This window comes from Anabrus simplex, chromosome 2, assembly GCF_040414725.1.
Source record: "Anabrus simplex isolate iqAnaSimp1 chromosome 2, ASM4041472v1, whole genome shotgun sequence".
Lineage (NCBI taxonomy): Eukaryota > Metazoa > Arthropoda > Insecta > Orthoptera > Tettigoniidae > Anabrus > Anabrus simplex.
This window is the reverse complement of record NC_090266.1, coordinates 410593250-410608757: the sequence shown is the minus strand read 5'-3', so window position 1 is coordinate 410608757 and position 15508 is coordinate 410593250.

Here is a 15508-nt window from a genome sequence, read left to right as displayed (position 1 = left end):
ATATAAGTAGCCTCATTAAAGGCAATCAAGCCCTTTTCCCCCTTTTTCACCCTTCCCATTGGGATTTTCCGAAGACGAAAACAAATTAGTGTTTCTTTATTTTTAAAGGAGATTCTAAATACCAATTTTTACATCTGTAAACTTTAAAAGTTATGAGAAATAGATGCACTCATTTTCAAAATTCACCCCCCTTTTCACCCCCACTATTAGGATTTTCCAAAAACAAAAAAATATACGTTTCTTTATTTTTAAAACAGATCAAATGTACCAATTTTCAGGTCTGTAATATCTTTAGTTTCTGAGATATAAGTATCCTCATTAAAGGCATTCAATCCGTTTTTCACACCTTTTCTCCCCTCCTATTGGGATTTTCCGAAAACAAAAAATACGTTTTCTTTATTTTTAATGAAAATTCTAAATACCTATTTTTACATCTGTAAACTTTAAAAGTTTTGAGATATAGATGCACTGTTTTTAAAAATTCACCCCCCTTTTCACCCTCCCATTAATTGGAATTTCCAAAACCAAAAATTACGTTTCTTTATTTTTAAAAGAGATCAAAAGTACCAATTTTCAGGTCTGTAGTATCTTCAGTTTCTGAGATATAAGTACCGGTATTCTGACTAAAGGCATTCAACCCTTTTTCACCGTTTTTCACCCCTCCTATTGGGATTTTCTGAAAACAAAAAAATACGTGTTTCCTTATTTTTAAAGGAGATTCTAAATACCAATTTTTACATCTGTAAACTTTCAAAGTTTTGAGATATATATATATATACACTCATTTTAAAATTTCAACCCCCTTTTCACCCCCTTAACAAAGGAATATCCAAAAATCCTCTCTTAGCGAGCACCTACATCTTAATATGAATCTATTCCCAAAATTTCATTTCTTTATGGCCAGTAGTTTTGGCTCGGCGATGATGAATCAGTCAGTCAGTCAGTCAGGACAAGTTACTTTATATATATAGACTAGCAAGATACCCGTGCTTCGCTACGGTATTATACTGAAATTTATAATTGAATGCTTATTGTTTTAGATACATAATCCGCCGAAATTCGCGGTCTGACTCGTTTCCTGCGAGAACCCACCAAAATTCCCGATCTGCCTCGTTTTCTATTAGATTACGGCATGTTTCCTCCCATTTTTCAATCTTCTTTTCTAGCAATCGATTTCGTACTTCCCGGGCTAGGCTCAGGTATTCCTCCCGGTCAGTTGGGTCCGTAAATCTTTGCCATCTTTTCCTATAATCATTTTTAATATGGATAAAATCCTTCAGGAGATCCGGCGTGGTGTCATATTGGGTGCCTAGAAGGCACTGAACCCGCGGCCGGACTGTATTCTTAGTCATTACCTGTCCAGGAGCCGTTTCCAGCGCGGTCCGCACATTTGACGACGGGCCGGAACATTATTATTATTATTATTATTATTATTATTATTATTATTATTATTATTATTATTATTATTATTATTATGTGTTGCTGGAATGGATGATGACAGGAAAACCGGAGTATCCGGAGAAAAACCTGTCCCGCATCCGTTTTGTCCAGCACGAATGTCACATGGAGTGAACGGGATTTGAACCACGGAACCCAGCTGTGAGAGGCCGGCGCGCTGCCGAGGATCCTTATAAGTACATTAAGAACAGTAAAATCAATTGGTCTCACCTCCTTCTACACCCCACCGCCGTTAAGTTTATTTACCGGCACCCCCCCCCCCCAAAAAAATTAAAAGAAGGCTTGTTTCTTATGTTTAAAGAACATTTCAAACACCAATGTTCACGTCTATTACCTTCAGTTTTGAGATATAAGTATCCCCATAAAAATAATTTACTTTTTTCACTTCATTTCACACTACTCCCCCTCCACCCCCCTAAGTGAATTTTCCCGCAAAAAATACTTGTTTCTTTAATAGTAAAGGATCTTCTAAATACCAATTATCACGACTCTAACTTCTTCAGTTTTTGATTTATGTGTCCTCATGAAAGGAATTCAACTCCTTTACACTCCCGCCCTCCAAGATGGTTTCCCCCCAAAACGCGTTTTTCTTTGTTTTTAAAGGAGATCCAAATACGAATTTTCACGTCTGTAACAACTTTAGTTTTTATTAGATGTATGTATTCTCATTCAATTCATTCAATTAATTTTTCAATTCTTTCACCCCCCCCCCCCTTCATTGGATATTCCGAGAATACGTGTTTCTTTATTTTTAAAGCAGATTGCAAATATCCAATTTCACGTCTGTAACATCTCCATTTTTGAGATATCAGTAGCCTAATTAAAAGAATTCAACACCATTTTCAGTCACTTTAACCCCCCCCCCCCTCCGCCAAGTGGTATTTCCGAAAGCTAAAAATACACGTTTCTTTATGTTTAATAGAGATAAAAAAATACCATTTTTCACTTCTGTAACATGTTAAGTTTTTTGAGATAAACTGTAAAAATTCTCATTTTAAAATTTCACCCCTTTTGAGTTCCCCTTAAGTGGAGTTTCCAAACACAAATCACCTATGTTTCTTTAGATTTACAGGAGATTACAAACACCCACTTTTTACGTCTGTAACATTTTGCGTTTCCAAGATATTCTGTAGATATAGTCTTTCAAAAATTCATCCAATTTGTCACTCCTGTTTAACCGCCATTAATTGGATTTTCCAAAACTAAAAAATACGTGTTTCTTTATTTTTAAAGGAGATCCCATATACAAATTTTCAGTTCTGTAATATCTTTCGTTTCTGAGATATATGTATCCTCATTAAAGGCATTCAACCCATTTTTCACCCTTTTACACCCCTCCTACTGGGATTTACAGGAAACAAAAAATACGTTTTCCTTTATTTTTAGAGGAGATTCTAACTACCAATTTTTACATCTGTAAATTTTAAAGTTTTAAGATGTATACACACTCATTTAAAAAAATTTACCCTCCCCCCTTTTTACCCCCCAATATTTGGATTTTCCAAAAACGAAAAAATACGTGTGTTTATTTATTTTTAAAGGAGATTCTAAATACCAATTTTCACATATATAACCTTTAAAAATTTTGAGATAGATACACTCATTTTAAAATATTACTCCCTTTTCACCCCCCCCTAAATTGGATTTTCCAGAAACAAAAAAATACATGTTTCTTTATTTTTAACGGAGATCCCAAACACCAATTTTCAGGTCTGTAATATCTTCAGTTTCTGATATATAAGTAGCCTCATTAAAGGCATTCAACCACTTTTTAGACCCTTTTCACTCCTCCTATTGCGATTTTCCGAAAACAAAAAAAATACGTGTTCCTTTATTTTTAATGAAGGTTCTAAATACCAATTTTTACATCTGCAAACTTTAAAAGTTTGGAGATATAGATTCACTCATTTTAAAAATTCACCCCCTTTTCACCCTCCCATTAATTGGATTTTCCAAAAACAAAAAATTACGTGTTTCTTTATTTTTAAAAGAGATCAAAAGTACCAATTTTCAGGTCTGTAATATCTTCAGTTTCTGAGATATAGGTGCCGGTATCCTGATTAAGGGCATTCAACCCATTTTTCCCCTTTTTCACCCTTTTTCACCCCTCCTATTGGGATTTTCTGCAAACAAAAAAATACGTGTTTCCTTATTTTTAAAGAAAATTCTAAATACCAATTTTTACATCTGTAAACTTTTAAAGTTGTGAGATATAGAGCAACTCATTTTAAAATTTCACCCCCGTTTTCACCCCCTTAGCGAAGGAATATCCAAAAATCCTCTCTTTGTGAGCACCTACGTCTTAATATGAATATATCCCCAAAATTTCATCTCTTTATGTCCAGTAGTTTTGGCTCGGCGATGATGAATCAGTCAGTCAGTCAGGACAAGTTACTTTATATATATATAGACTAGCAAGATACCCGTGCTTCGCTACGGTATTATACTGAAATTTATAATTGAATGCTTATTGTTTTACATATATAATCCGCCGAAATTCGCGGTCTGACTCGTTTTCTGCGTGAACCCACCAAAATTCCCGATCTGACTCGTTTTCTATTAGATTACGGCATGTTTCCTCCCATTTTTCAATCTTCTTTTCCAGCAATCGATTTCGTTCTTCCCGGGCTAGGCTCAGGTATTCCTCCCGGTCAGTTGGGTCCGTAAATCTTTGCCATCTTTTAATATAATCATTTTTAATATGGATAAAATCCTTCAGGAGATCCGGCGTGGTGTCATATTGGGTGCCTAGAAGGCACTGAACCCGCGGCCGGACTGCATTCTTAGTCATTACCCGTCCAGGAGCCGTTTCCAGCGCGGTCCGCACATTTGACGACGGTCCGGAACATTATTATTGTTATTATTATTATTATTATTATTATTATTATTATTATTATTATTATTATTATTATTATTATTATTATTATTATGTATTGCTGGAATGGATGATGACAGGAAAACCGGAGTATCCGGAGAAAAACCTGTCCCGCCTCCGTTTTGTCCAGCACGAATGTCACATGGAGTGAACGGGATTTGAACCACGGAACCCAGCTGTGAGAGGCCGACGCGCTGCCGAGGATCCTTATAAGTACATTAAGAACAGTAAAATCAATTGGTCTCACCTCCTTCTACACCCCACCGCCGTTAAGTTTATTTACCGGCACCCCCCCCCCCAAAAAAAATTAAAAAAGGCTTGTTTCTTATGTTTAAAGAAGATTTCAAACACCAATGTTCACGTCTATTACCTTCAGTTTTGAGATATAAGTATCCCCATAAAAATAATTTACTTTTTTCACCTCATTTCACACTACTCCCCTCACCCCTAAGTGAATTTTCCCGCAAAAAATACTTGTTTCTTTAATAGTAAAGGATCTTCTAAATACCAATTATCACGACTCTAACTTCTTCAGTTTTTGATTTATGTGTCCTCATGAAAGGAATTCAACTCCTTTACACTCCCGCCCTCCAAGATGGTTTCCCCCCAAAACGCGTTTTTCTTTGTTTTTAAAGGAGATCCAAATACGAATTTTCACGTCCGTAACAACTTTAGTTTTTATTAGATGTATGTATTCTCATTCAATTAATGTAATTAATTTTTCAATTATTTCACCCCCCCCCCTCATTGGATTTTCCGAGAATACGTGTTTCTTTATTTTTAAAGCAGATTGCAAATATCAAATTTCACGTCTGTAACATCTTCATTTTTGAGATATCAGTAGCCTAATTAAAAGAATTCAACACCATTTTCAGTCACTTTTACCCCCCCTCCACCCAAGTGGTATTTCCGAAAGCTAAAAATACACGTTTCTTTATGTTTAATAGAGATAAAAAATACCATTTTTCACTTCTGTAACATGTTAAGTTTTTTGAGATAAACTGTAAAAATTCTCATTTTAAAATTTCACCCCTTTTAAGTTCCCCTTAAGTGGAGTTTCCAAACACAAATCACCTATGTTTCTTTAGATTTACAGGAGATACAAACACCCACTTTTTACGTCTGTAACATTTTACGATTCCAAGATATTCTGTAGATATAGTCTTTCAAAAATTCACCCAATTTGTCACTCCTGTTTAACCGCCATTAATTAGATTTTCCAAAACTAAAAAATACGTGTTTCTTTATTTTTAAAGGAGATCCCATATACAAATTTTCAGTTCTGTAATATCTTTCGTTTCTGAGATATAGGTATCCTCATTCAAGGCATTGAACCCATTTTTCACACTTTTACACCCCTCCTATTGGGATTTACAGGAAACAAAAAATACTTTTCCTTTATTTTTAGAGGAGATTCTAACTACCAATTTTTACATCTGTAAATTTGAAAGTTTTAAGATGTATACACACTCATTTTAAAAAATTTACCCTCCCCCCTTTTTACCCCCCAATATTTGGATTTTCCAAAAACAAAAAAATACGTGTGTTTATTTATTTTTAAAGGAGATTCTATATACCAATTTTCACATATATAACCTTTAAAAATTTTGAGATAGATACACTCATTTTAAAATATTACTCCCTTTTCACACCCCCCCTAAATTGGATTTTCCAGAAACAACAAAATACATGTTTCTTTATTTTTAACGGAGATCCCAAACCCCAATTTTCAGGTCTGTAATATCTTCAGTTTCTGATATATAAGTAGCCTCATTAAAGGCATTCAACCACTTTTTAGCCCCTTTTCACTCCTCCTATTGCGATTTTCCGAAAACAAAAAAATACGTGTTCCTTTATTTTTAATGAAGGTTCTATATACCAATTTTTACATCTGCAAACTTTAAAAGTTTGGAGATATAGATTCCTTCATTTTTAAAATTCACCCCCTTTTCACCCTGCCATTAATTGGATTTTCCAAAAACAAAAAATTACGTGTTTCTTTATTTTTAAAAGAGATCAAAAGTACCAATTTTCAGGTCTGTAATATCTCCAGTTTCTGAGATATAGGTACCGGTATCCTGATTAAAGGCATTCAACCCATTTTTCCCCATTTTCACCCTTTTTCACCCCTCCTATTGGGATTTTCTGAAAACAAAAAAATACGTGTTTCCTTATTTTTAAAGAAGATTCTAAATACCAATTTTTACATCTGTAAACTTTTAAAGTTTTGAGATATAGAGCAACTCATTTTAAAATTTCACCCCCGTTTTAACCCCCTTAGCGAAGGAATATCCAAAAATCCTCTCTTAGCGAGCACCTACGTCTTAATATGAATATATCCCCAAAATTTCATCTCTTTATGTCCAGTAGTTTTGGCTCGGCGATGATGAATCAGTCAGTCAGTCAGTCAGTCAGTCAGGACAAGTTATTTTATATATATAGACTAGCAAGATACCCGTGCTTCGCTACGGTATTATACTGAAATTTATAATTGAATGCTTACTGTCTTAGATATATAATCCGCCGAAATTCGCGATCTGACTCTTTTTCTGCGAGAATCCACCAAAATTCCCGATCTGACTCGTTTTCTATTAGATTACGGCACGTTTCCTCCCATTTTTCAATCTTCCTTTCCAGCAATCGATTTTGTACTTCCCGGGCTAGGCTCAGGAATTCCTCCCGGTCAGTTGGGTCCGTAAATCTTTGCCATCTTTTCCTATAACTTTTTTAATATGGATAAAATCCTTCAGGAGATCTGGCGTGGTGTCATATTGGGTGCCTTGGCGGCACTGAACCCGCGGCCGGACTGCATTCTTAGTCATTACCCGTCCAGGAGCCGTTTCCAGCGCGGTCCGCACATTTAACGACGGTCCGGAATATTATTATTATTATTATTATTATTATTATGTGTTGCTGGAATGGCTGATGACAGGGAAAACCGGAGTATCCGGAGAAAAACCTGTCCCGCCTCCGTTTTGTCCAGCACGAATGCCACATGGAGTGACCGGGATTTGAACCACGGAACCCAGCTGTGAGAGGCCGGCGCGCTGCCGCCTGAGCAACGGAGGATGCTTATAAGTACATTAATAACAGTAAAATCAATAGGTCTCACATCCTTCTACACCCCACCGCCGTTAAGTTTATTTACCGCCACCCGCCCCCACCAAAAAAATTAAAAGAATGCTTGTTTCTTTATGTTTAAGGGAGATTCCAAACACCAATGTTCACGTCTATTACCTTCAGTTTTGAGATATAAGTATCCCCATAAAAATAATTCACTTTTTTCACTTCATTTCACAATAATCCCCCCCTCCTTAAGTGAATTTTCCCGCAAATAATACTTGTTTCTTTAATAGTAAAGGATCTTCTAAATACCAATTATCACGACTCTAACTTCTTCAGTTTTCGATTTATGTGTCCTCATGAAAGGAATTCAACTCCTTTACACTCCCGCCCTCCAAGATGGTTTCCCCACCAAAACGCGTTCTTCTTTGTTTTTAAAGGAGGTCCAAATAAGAATTTTCACGTCTGTAACAACTTAAGTTTTTATTAGATGTATGTATTCTCAAACAATTCAGTCAATTAATTTTTCAATTCTTTCACCCCTCCCCCCCCCTTTCATTGGATTTTCCGAGAATACGTGTTTCTTTACTTTTAAAGCAGATTGCAAATATCAAATTTCACGTCTGTAACATATTCATTTTTGAGATAGCAGTAGCCTAATTAAAAGAATTCAACACCATTTTCAGTCACTTTTACCCCTCCCCTCCACCCAAGTGGTATTTACGAAAACTAAAAGTACACGTTTCTTTATGTTTAATAGAGATAAAGAAAACCATTTTTCACTTCTGTAACATATTAAGTTTTTTTTTAGATATACTGTAAACATTCTCATTTTAAAATTTTACCCCTTTTGAGTTCCCCTTAAGTGGAGTTTCCAAAAACAAATCACCTATATTTCTTTACATTTACAGGAGATTTACACCCACTCTTTACGTCTGTAACATTTTACGTTTCCAAGATATTCTGTAGATATAGTCTTTCAAAAAATTCACCCCAATTTGTCACTCCTGTTTAACCGCCATTAATTGGCTTTTCCAAAAACTAAAAAATACGTGTTTCTTTATTTTTAAAGGAGATCCCATAGGCAAATTATCAGTTCTGTAGTATCTTTCGTTCCTGAGATATGTGTATCCTCAATTAAGGCATTCAACCCATTTTTCACCCTTTTACACCTCTCCTATTAGGATTTACAGAAAACAAAAAAATACGTGTTCCTTTATTTTTAGAGGAGATTCTAACTACCAATTTTTATATCTGTAAATTTTAAAGTTTTAAGATGTAGACACACTCATTTTAAAATATTCACCCCCCCTTTTCACCCCCCCCCCAATGTTTGGATTTTCCAAAAACGAAAAAATACGTGTTTCTTTACTTTTAAAATAGATCCAAAATACCAATTTTCAGGTCTGTAATATCTTCAGGTTCTGAAATATAAGTAGCCTCATGAAAGGCATTCAACCCATTATTCACCCTTTTACACTCTTCCTATTGGGATTTTCCGAAAACAAATAATACGTGTTCCTTTATTTTTAAAGGAGATTCTAAATACCAATTTTTACATCTATAAACTTTAAAAGTTTTGAGATATAGATACACTCATTTTAAAAAATCACCCCCTTTTCACCCCCCCCCAACCATTAATTGGATTTTCCACAAAAAGAAAAATACGTGTTTCTTTATTTTTAAAGGAGATCCCAAACACCAATTTTCAGGTCTGTAATATCTTCAGGTTCTGAAATATAAGTAGACTCATGAAATGCATTCGACCCCTTTTTCAACCTTTACCACCCTTCCTATTATGATTTTCCGATTCAAAATATACGTGTTTCTTTATTTTTAATGGAGATTCTAAATACCAATTTTTACATCTATAACCTTTAAAAGTGTTGAGATATAGATACAGTCATTTTAAAATATTACCCCCTTTTCACCCCCCTTAATTGGGTTTTCCAGAAAAACAAAAAATACGTGTTTCTTTATTTCTAAAAGAGATCCCAAACACCAATTTTCAGGTCTATAATATCTTCAGTTTCTGAGATATAAGTAGCCTCATTAAAGGCATTCAACCCATGTTTAACCCCTTTTCACTCCTCCTATTGCGATTTTCCGAAAACAAAGAAATACGTTTTTCTTTATTTTTAATGAAGATTCTAAATACCAATTTTTACATCTGCAAACTTAAAAATTTTGGTGATATAGATTCACTCATTTTAAAAATTCACCCCCTTTTCACCCTCGTATTAATTGGATTTTCCAAAAACAAAAAATACGTGTTTCTTTATTTTTAAAAGAGATCAAAAGCACCAATTTTCAGGTCTGTAATATCTTCAGTTTCTGAGATATAAGTACTGGTGTCCTGATTAAAGGCATTCAACCCATTTCCCCCCATTTTTCACCCTTTTTCACCCCTCCTATTGGTATTTTCTGAAAACAAAAAAATACGTATTTCCTTATTTTTAAAGAAGATTCTAAATACCAATTTTTACATCTGTAAACTTTTAAAGTTTTGAGATATAGATACACTCATTTTAAAATTTCACCCCCCTTTTCACCCCCTTAGCGAAGGAATATCCAAAAATCCTCTCTTAGCGAGCACCTACATCATAATGTGAATATATCCCCAAAATTTCATTTCTTTATGTCAAGTAGTTTTGGCTCTGCGATGATGAATCAGTCAGTCAGTCAGGACAAGTTACTTTATATATATATAGATGACTTGAATGATATCAAGGACCATGTGGCTACGCAACTACGATATGGCAAACGGTGCACGAGGTCAGCAGCCTCGTTGGGATGGGAGGAGCGACCTGTGACGTAATGATTACAGCCCAGACATAAACAGTGTTTGTCTAGTGAACACATACCCCTTAGCCATGGCACGGTTCACATCCAGGGAATATTTGGACATGATTTAGTTTACGGCGAAGCGGAAAATAATGCTCATTCAGCTTCGGAGGTGTACGCTGAACTATTTCCACAAAGAAACGCTCCATATCCGCGTACGATCAATACATCAACATTGGTCTGCATTTTCGGCAGTCGATCAGGTGGCAGATAACCTATCAGTTGTTTACCTAGTCTTTTCTTAAATAATTTCAAAGAATTTGGGAGTTTACCAAACATTTCCCTTCATAAATTATTCTAGTCCCTAATTCGCTTTCATAATAACAAGTATTTGCGCCAATTTGTACCATTGAATTTCAAATATGTCTTAATTTTATGACCTTTCCTACATCAACTTTAATCATTCAATCAATTCGTACAAGATTTGCATTCAAGGCTGTCGTTCAGGTGTTAGATTGCCCATCAGTGGTCTACCTACACTTTTGTTAAATGATTTAATATAAGTTGGAAAATTATCGAACACATCTCTTGGTAAATTATTCCAATCCCTAATTCCTCTTCCTATAAAGAAATATTTGTCCCAATATGTCACCTTAAATTCAAAATGTATCATCATATTTTGAATTATCTTACGAAAACCTCCATTCAAACATATTCATCTACTAATGCCGTAAAGTGCCATCTCTCCACTAACAGCTTAGAACATACTGCTAAGTGGATGTCTTTAATGAGAGGATGTCTTGGAGCTGCTATACAAAGAATAGCTGACTCTAGAAATGCCACGCCCAGGCATGAAGCTGGTGGGCCCATACAAGACCTTCGTGCAGATGACAAAATATTAGAACTTACTGCAGAGGACTCCGGCAGGAGCAGGCTATTCGCCAAATCGTGGCACTGGTTGAGGGTGTTCAAGTTTAGTTTCCTACGAACTTTACGGGAAAACACCACGCATGGCCTTCTGTGAATGGGTCCATCGTCAACCCGAAGACTTCGTGAATCATATTCTGCTCAGAGCCGAGGCTCGTTTACGAGGAAATGCATCTTCAATTTTCAAACAGTTATGTCTGACCGGAGAACAATCCCCATGCTGTGATATGTTCCTACCACCAGGTTCAGTTTTCCATTGATGTTTGGACAGGGATGTTGGGAGGCATTATTATAGGACCCGTGTTATTATCTCACAGACTGACTGGCGTGTCTCATCTACAGTTTCTGGAAGACACTGTACCACTACTACTAGAGAATGAGCCACTCCATACACGATGGCGCATGTAGTTTCAACAAGATGAAGTAACCTTGCGCATTACCAACTCAGTGCGCTGCCACCTGGACACCACCTATCCACAGCGATGGGCTGGGCTTTTGGGCCCTATCGTCTGGCCGGAAAGAAGCCCCGATCTAAGTACCTTAGATTATTTATTTTTGAGTACATGAAATCTAAGTTGTATCGGAGAGAGGTAGAAACTCTGCAAGAGCTCAGGGACCATGACATCAGTCAAAACCACGAGGTACTTAGGTGGGTTCAACAAAATTTACTCTGAAGTTGCCGAGCAGGTATTACCGCCAATGGTGGACATATCTAGCACCTCCTGTAACAATGTGCACTACTTCCCACTACCAATGTTACCGAGTGTGTCACTCTCTAATAGGCACACAAACGCTTTGCCGTTGTGTTCTCATTGTACATGGAATCCGACCCAAAGAAGGTGACATTTCCTTTCGCAAACCCCACATGCTTGGGCCAATAATCAAATCCGGACGGCCTTGTTGAGAAGCGAGCAGCGATGCCACTGGGATTATTTATATCATAGCATTTTTTTCTGCCAGGTTAGTGATTGTAGGAGATTTGGCCCTTCTTGACACCGACCATTAGATAAATGCTGCATGTTATGTGGTGGTGAATATCCTGTCTTGCTACTTGCTGCGTATAAGTATCAAAGACGACAGAAGCATCCAGTTCCCAAGCCATAGAAATGCATTTCTTCATATATAATAATCCCTTCTCCGGGCGGAAATTGAACCCGGGACCCCGAGGATGGAAGACTAGTATGCTAGTCATTCAGCTATGCAGCCGGATAATTTTATTCTCATTATGGTATTATTTATTAACAGGTTGGCTAATCGGAGCAGCACGTCGCAGTTTTCATCGGCACGTTATTCCGGTGACTTTGCTGCGCTGGGATGCTGAGTGGCTTAAATCCCACTGCCGACTGTCTTGAAGATAGTGTTTCGTTTTTTTTCCCATTTTCACGTTCAGGTTTTACGAATCTACTACATTGGCGTAGCAGGGGGAGATGTGATACTCCCACGTGACGCGTTCCAGGTGGCGGATAGGGGGATCCTAACCGACTTGCCGGCGGACTTGAGCGAAATAAAATAGCTCTCGCGGACCAAACACTCACCCCCCCTATGGGTGGGGGATGCAAACGAAGAATACACCCAGGGTAAACCCTGTCTGTCGTAAGAGGCGACTAAAAAGGGGCGATCAAGGGATGATTGAATTAGAACCATGAGACTACTTGTAATTAGGACCACCATGCGGGGAACACAATGGGTCTCTTTTACTTGCGCGTAGTACCACTATGTTATGTACACTATAGGTTTGTGATTAGTAGCGAGAATGTGTGAATCAGGGTGTGTTTTACAGTACCTGTGATTAGTACCACTCTATGAGCGATTCAATGGGTGAGCGACACCATGGGTCTGCCTTTCCTATGATTAGTACCCACTATGTGATGAACACCATAGATTTGCGTTGCCCGTAAATGGCACCGCAATGTGAGAAACACCATAGGTCTGTTTTACATGTGCGCATTACATTACCTGTGAGTAGTACCATAATGTGTGGAATACCGCGAGTCTACGCTACTTTTTATTACTACCGCAACATGACAAATACCATGGTTCTACTTTCCTGGCAATAAGTGCCATTATGAGGGTCCGGTGACCTGGATTTTGATCCCTTTAAACTACAAGCATCACTGATTCAGTATTGTGCTTTAGAACCAGTCCCTTGCTCAGTAAAACTATTGTTCAACGCTAGTTTCTGGGAATGTGGGGCACTTCGGGGCCGGATCCATTGACTGTTTCAAATTCATATCCAACGATTCATTCTTCGTCATCATGTTTTGAAATCTGGTCAGTGGATGATTTTGGACTTTTAAATTGTCATTACATTTTGTCTCATTTCGTACCATTAGGGACCGATGACCTAGATGTTAGGCCCCTTTAAACAACAAGCATCACCATCATCATCATCAGGTTCAGGGTACAAACAAAGTGCAGGGATCATAATCACTGGAATAGGCCAAGTTAAGCTTAATGTCATAGGGTTAAATAGTTACCGAACGTTCAATACGCTTGTTAAGTTTAAAGCGTGAGATTAAGCCCTGTACTGTCCAGAAACTCGGTCAATGCACTAGTGCTAGTCGTTCATATGGGAAGGGGATAAGCATGTTATTATTGTTTTCGTTGACAGCGGGCGCTCGACCTTAAGGATACACCAGCAAACCGCAATTGGTTTAAAAGTTTGCCTCGTACCGTGGCAGTCTCATCAGCCGTTATGCTGCAATTCTTGTAAATCGCAAAACATGACTTTCTCGAGAAATGTGAAACTGCAACGTGGTGATCCTCTACCAAGATCTATACGTGTGTTAATTTAGTGGACTGGTTACCTTTCATCCTGTATATATAAAGAGAATAAGGGAATGCAATACACGATTTGAGACAAACAGAACTTCAGGAAACTGACATGTAGTTCTTTACCGTATTTAATATCCTCGTGCACATCCACCTTGAAAATCAATTCCCTTGGACGTACTTTTGTTCAGTGTTTTTCGTTTGAACGCACTGCTGGAAGCCTTTTACAACGTCCCGTAATACTTCCTTCGATACTGTTTGTATATAATTTACTGATGCCAATGGCGTCCAATCAGATGTCTCTTCATTCTTGGAAATATCTCTAAGTCGCAGAAGGGTAAATAGACAGGGAGTTGAATTACAGAAGTTTCATGTTTGCCAAGGAACAGTGACATCAGAGTAGAGAACATGTGCTTACACGAGCGATCATCAGTGAAAATATACTGAGAAATGGTCACAGACAACTGAAGAGTTTTAGCGATGCCATTGGCTTGGCGATGATCCGCGCGAGTACGCTGTACCACATGATTAATGTTTTCATCCACCAGCGACCAAAGCGCTCATTAATGGCGATATTACCCTAATACATTTGACCTAGTAATTATCGAGCACTGTACATTATAATGTGCACAGTGGAAATATCTGAAGGAGCTTTTCCCCCAGACGCTGACAATTTCATGTTTGGACGCTACTGTTGAAATTCCATCTTTCTTGCATCGCATCACAAATACGATTAACAATAGAAGAGTGTGTATGTGTGTGCCATTGTTCCGGCGTTCACGGCCGAAATCATGGTATGAGGAATGGTATGATACACATCAAACACCGTTGCTTTAAATACTAAGCCCGTGGATTAACAATATTTTTCAGTTCCAGACTACATACATACATACATTATCATTATAGACTGTTATGCCTTTCAGCGTTCAGTCTGCAAGCCTCTGAGAATTTACTAAACGTCGCCACAATCCTCGATTTGCAACTAGTGTTGTGGCCTCATTTAGTTCTATATCTCTTATCTTTAAATCGTTAGAAACCGAGTCTAACCATCGTCGTCTTGGTCTCCCTCTAATTCTCTTATCCTCCATAACAGAGTCCATTATTCTCCTAGGTAACCTATCCTCCTCCATTCGTCTCACATGACCCCACCACCGAAGCCGGTTTATGCGTACAGCTTCAGCCATCGAGTTCATTCCTAAATTAGCCTTTATCTCCTCATTCCGAGTACCCTCCTGCCATTGTTCCCACCTGTTTGTACCAACAATCATTCTTGCTACTTTCATGTCTGTTACTTCTAACTTATGAATAAGATATCCTGAGTCCACCCAGCTTTCGCTCCCGTAAAGCAAAGTTGGTCTGAAAACAGACAGATGTAAAGATAGTTTCGTCTGGGAGCTGACTTCCTTCTTACAGAATACTGTTGATCGCAACTGCGAGCTCACTGCATTAGCTTTACTACACCTTGATTCAATCTCACTTACTATATTACCATCCTGGGAGAACACACAACCTAAATACTTGAAATTATCGACCTGTTCTAGCTTTGTATCACCAATCTGACATTCAATTCTGTTGAATTTCTTACCTACTGACATCAATTTAGTCTTCGAGAGGCTAATTTTCATACCA